We start from the raw sequence: 6000 nt of genomic DNA, 5'->3' as shown, positions 1-6000 counted from the left end.
TTAACCATTGATATCCTCGATTGCAAATGGGTCTCCCATTAACCATGGGGTTCAATCTAGGTTTACAGTGTCTTGTGCTCAAATCTTGATCATTGCCTTGATGAAGAAAGCATAAAAACACTTGAAGAAGATAATTATGTCTATTAGGTGCCGTCTTACTCCAAATACCAAGGTGTATGGCTGCACAATCATCTTTTCCAACTTTTCTAATGCAAAGTCTCTTGCAACAGACTCGCACAAGCATCCTTTCCATATTCTCCTCGGATAACATTACATGTCTCTTTGGTTCAGGAATTGATGCCATGATTCTTTACCTCTTCACACTCACATACTTTCTTTTTGTAAATAGTGTCTTGCATTTTCCAGTTGTAAGACCATCAAACCTCGAATCCGTTTCCCTTGAATCTTCATCTCTATAATCAAATGCTGTGTGGGCTTGAGAATTATTTGATGCCTTATAATGGCAATCTGGTAGACATGTTCATTGATGTCAATTTGTTGCCAATGCCTCTTGAATTTTGTGGTTGAACTCTTTCTCCTTCGTAACTCAAGATTCTCCCATCTATATTCTCTAGCATGCTAGCAACAATATTACGAACAACATGACAAGTCTTAGATTCTTTGCCCCCTTTGCCTTGCATTCGAGTGGTAACATCATGATCATTGTCACTAATATCATCAATTCTTGTTATTGCATCACTTATCCCATCGATCTTTGCGTATATTTTTCTTTGTGGTCCCATCTTATTATTCTCAACACAAGACAAGTCTTCTATATTAGTAAGCATGTTTGAGTCACTTACAACACAGAACAAGTCTTCTATACCAATGAGCCTATTCGAGTCACTTGCAACACAGGACAAGTCTTCTATACCAGTGAGCCTGTTCGAGTCACTTGCAACACAAGACAAGTCTTCTATTGCAGTGAGTATATTTGAGTCACTTGCAACACAAGAAACCTTTTCTGCATCAACATCTGTTACTATAATATCCTCAATACCTGTGAGCATGCCACTATGATACTCTTGATCACTACTATAGCTTCTTATCAATTTGGATCCCATTTGTGTTATAGTCCTTTTCTTCTGATAATATTCTATTGTGTCTTCCATGACATTAAAGGAAACTGTCTTGGGCAAACTTGATTTCAAGAAATCTAACCCCCATTTACAAGTACTATGAACTTGTAGATGAGACGTAGTATTATGGATGTCTAGATCTGAAGTACTATCCATTGCATTTTGAATGACACCTGCACTAGTCAATTTAATTATCTCCACTATACAAAGAAAACTTCTGAGCATAGCCCTTAGATTTGCCAATTGCTGAAACTTCTCTAGAGCAAGATAACATCTCTATTTTTCCCCCTCAGAATAAGTTTTCTTGATATCTTGAAAGTACATCTTTGGAACAATTTCGTCTTGGTCCCAGAGCGTTCTGTGTGCTTGCATATCAAATATGTCACATTGTAAGATATCTCCCAATGTTTCAAAGTCTCCATGTGGATATTTTAAATGTACTTTAGGATTTACAACGTTGGTGATTATCACTACACATCGACTTCTCTCGCCACAACATTGGAAATGACACACATTCATAGGATCAAGACTATGAATTCGTCCAAAAGCCACCACTTTATTCTTCTTATATAACACCACATCCATACCCTCTGTTAGAATGAATGCCTGTTTTATGTACAAAAATAGATTAGCAACTCAAAAAAAGACACAATAAATAATCACTGACCTTATTATTACTTTAAACTTTAAACAATTAACACCAAAACATCTTAACCATCGTAAATCCTAAACTTTAAACATTTAGTCCCTAAACCCTAAACCCTAAATCCTAAACTCCTAAACACTAAATCCTAAACCCTAAATCCTAAACCTAAAACTCTAAATCCTAAACCCTAAATCATAAATCCTAAATCCTTAACCCTAAAACCTAAACCCTAATCCTAAAATACAACCAAAATTTAATGAATTTTTTTAATTTGTGCAACAGGTTGGATATATCCCCCAACCTGTTGCTTGAGTAACAGGTTGGGGGTATATCCAACCTATTGCACAAATCAAGAAACCTGTTGCTTGAGCAACAGGTTGGGGGGTATATCCAACCTGTTGCACAAATCAAGAATTTTCTTGATTTGTGCAACAGGTTGGATATACCCCCCCAACCTGTTGCGTACAGATTGGGGTCAACCTAACAGGTTCGATATATCCCCCAACCTATTGCTCAAGCAACAGGTTGGGATCCCTAGGTTGGATATATGGAACAGATTGGGGGATATATCCAAAGTGTTGCACAAGTCAAGAATTTTCTTGATTTGTGCAACAGGTTGGATATATCCCCAACCTGTTGCTCATCCCCCAACCTATTGCAATAGGTTGGGGGGTATATCCAACCTATTGCACAAATCAAGAAATTTCTTGACTTGTGGAACAGGTTGGATATATCCCCCAACCTGTTGCTCAAGCAACAGGTTGGGGATGGGGGATATATCCAACCTGTTGCATAAATCAAGAAAATGCCTTGATTTTGGCAATAGGTTGGGTGTACCATTAACCTATTCCACTTGCAACAAGTTGGGGGATATATCAACCCTATTGCACAAATTGAAAAAAATCATTAAATTTTGGTTGTATTTTAGGGTTAGGGTTTAGGGTTTAGAATCTAGGGTTAAGGATTTAGGGCTTAAGATTTAAGATTTAGTGTTTAGGGTTTTGGGTTTATGATTATGGGTCTAGGGTTTTGGGTTTAGGGCTACGGGTTTAGGATTTAGGGTTTAGGGTTTAAGATATAGGATTTAGGATTTAGGGTTAAGGATTTAGGATTTAGCATTTAGGGTTTAGGGTTTATGATTATTGTTTCAAGGTTAGGATTTAGGGTTTAGGGTTTAGGGTGTAGTATATAAGGTCACGAGCTTAGAGTCTAGAATCTAGGGTCTAGGATTTCGAAATTAGGTTTTAGAAATTTAAGTTATAGGGGTTAGGGTTTAAGGTTTAGGGTTTAGGGTTTAGGGATTAGAATTGTTATATAAGTTTAAGAGCTTAGATTGTATAACCTAAGATTTAGGAAACTTTAGGATTTAAGATTTAGGATGTAAGATTTAAGGTATATAGACTATATAAAATATGCATTCCAAAGTATTTAGTTTAGATATATATAGACTATATATTGTATGCTTTCCAAAGTGTTTTGTATATATCCAACACTAGGTACGATCCTTTGCAAAGGCTTTACTTTAAGTAATTATAAGTCTACCTAGTCAAAGTATCCTACTGATTAGGAACAAGCACATAGGCTAAAAGCACACCGATTCATATTTTCTTACATTCATGTTGCATGGTAAATTAGAAGTATGTGATAAGAAATATTCAGAAGAAATATGTATTCCATATCATGGATTCATACCATGGATATGTGGTGGTTGCTAAAGTAGAAAAATGATATGGATTCAATGTTATTGTAGTTTTGTGCAAAGCCTTAAACAACGTTTAAGGCTTTTGCATAGTATTACATACTGTAACAAAGATAAGCAAGTATGCTAAACCTCTTTCAGATTCTATGGTTTTAAATACCTACCTTACAAATGCATTATCTAATTCTTCATTCTTCGACTAACAAGTATTATACACATGGAAGAAAAGCATACATGCTAAAAGCACGTGTGTAAAATTTAATATTTTCTTATTTTTTAAATTTATTCAATTCTTTGATTGACTACTTTTTAAAATTTAAAGGTTATTACTATATAATATACATAATTTTAAATGTTATTAATGCATAATATTAATAATTTATATTTATTTATTTAAATTTATACAATAATTACATTATATTTATATTAGTTTTTAAGTTAATAATGTATATTTTTATTAAAACTAAAATTTAATATCTAGTTAATAGCAGAAAGAATATTCTAGAGTTTTTTCATATTAAGAACTACCTTACAAATACATTCACTATTGAAGAATAAGTATTATACAAAGCACATATTTTCATTGTTATATTTTTTAAATTAATATATTTATATAATATTTATATTATTTTATAGATTAACAATATATATTTTTAGCAAAATTATATTTTAACATTAGTTAATAAAAATTTATTATATTATGAAGTAAAAATATTATAAATGGATTTCTCATATTAATAAAGTGTCATGAGAAGAGTTTTTAGAGAGATTTATGGTTAAATTTTGATTTTTGAAGTTGTTGCGTACGCAATAGGTAGGGAGGTTGGAGTGGTTTTGAGGTTGAGAGAGAAATTTGTAATAGATTGTTTTGTAATTTTTTTAAATGAAAAATTGTTGGGTGGCCAATAGGCTGGGAGAGTTTGAGTTTGAGAGAAATTTGTGACAATAGGTTGTGAGAGTTTGAGGTAAAGAGGAAAATTTGTGGGAAAAAAGATTTAATGCAAAAAATGATTTTTTGAAGTTGTTGCGTACGCAACAGGTTTTTGATAAAAGAATCAGATTTGAAAAAAAAATCAAATTTACAAAAACTTGATTCTTAGAAGTTCTTGCGTACACAATACGTTGGAAATGAACTCACCTCTTGCAACATTTTGAAAATTTTGAGAATCCTGCAACAGGTTGATGAGAGGAGAGAAGTGTGGAGTGTGAAAGAATGAACTTTGAATGAAAGAGAGAGTGAAGAACGTTCTACTTATAGTGAACCTAAAAGAACTTAAAAAAACCTTAAAAACTAAAAAAAGCTGACTTGACCTAAAAAAGCTAACTTGCCCGAAAAGCTACTCATTTCCTATAAAACTCTACTTCTCCTCATTCTGTCTCACAACTCTTCTCGAGCTCCTCCACCACCTCCTCACCCAGGTACTCCCTCTCTCCCTCCCTTCCCCTCTCCTCCCGCTTCCCATCCCCTCTCTTCCCGCTCCCCTCCTTCCCCTCTCCTCTCGCTTCCCTCTCCCCTCTCCTCCCTTCCCCTCCCCTCCCCTCCCTTCCCTCTCCACCCGCTTCCCCCTCCCCTCTCCTCCCTTCCCCTCTCCTCCTGCTTCTCCCTCCCCTCTTCAACTTGAAATTTTCATTAAAACACATACATATGTGCACACATTACACGCATACACAAGAACATGTGCACAAAATACCCATGGATGCACATACACACACAAAGTCTAAAAATGTATGCATAGCCACACACACATACATACACATAGGTGCATATGCACGCATGCACATGAACATATACACACATACATAGAGTCTGAAAATGTACCCATAGCCACACACACATACATACACATAGGTGCATATGCACACATGCACATGAACATATACACACATATACATACACTCACCGCACACATATTATTGTTTTTATAGGTGAGAGGGAGAGATTCTTAAAGTCTTCCAAAGATAGGACGCGGAGTACATCCCGTTTTTCATATGTGTAGGCTAAAATAGAAGTTACGAGATGATGACAATCGCATGTCGCGTACCCCCCCCATCAGTTCGCTGTCAAGTCTATTAAGGCCCAGGCTCCCTATCATGTCCTCATAGTCTACTGATGGATAAGATCATGTTCTTGGTTCTGGAAGAACTTGCTAAGCAACATCTGGGTATATGTCCCAATCTTGTTGAAGTAGCCTAAGGGATAAGTCTCTATGGTGAGTCATTTTGTGGAGAAAAGTTACGAGGCACCTCTATTAAGAAAGTGGATCGTTATGCTCAAGCGAGAGAGAGAGAGAGAGAGAGAGAGAGAGAGAGAGAGAGAGGAAGAAGCTCAAAGTGGTGGAGGAAGACTCAAGCAAGGGGATGATGGAAAAACACCAAGAGCCACATGTATCCAACTTCAGGATTGGATTCCATTTCCACACCACACACTTCAACTTGTGTGTGTACTTATACACAAATTAGGATTAGGGTCCTCATCCCCAAATCCACACACCCACACCTCATTGGCTACTCACATGCTTAGCCAAACCACTCTACCATGTACCCCTATCTTGTTTCAATTATACGAGATTTCTAAC

This window comes from Dipteris shenzhenensis, chromosome 11, assembly GCF_047967505.1.
Source record: "Dipteris shenzhenensis isolate YYH24624 ecotype China chromosome 11, Dip_SZ_1.0, whole genome shotgun sequence".
In the NCBI taxonomy this organism is placed as follows: domain Eukaryota; kingdom Viridiplantae; phylum Streptophyta; class Polypodiopsida; order Gleicheniales; family Dipteridaceae; genus Dipteris; species Dipteris shenzhenensis.
Note: the sequence above shows the minus strand (reverse complement) of the source record.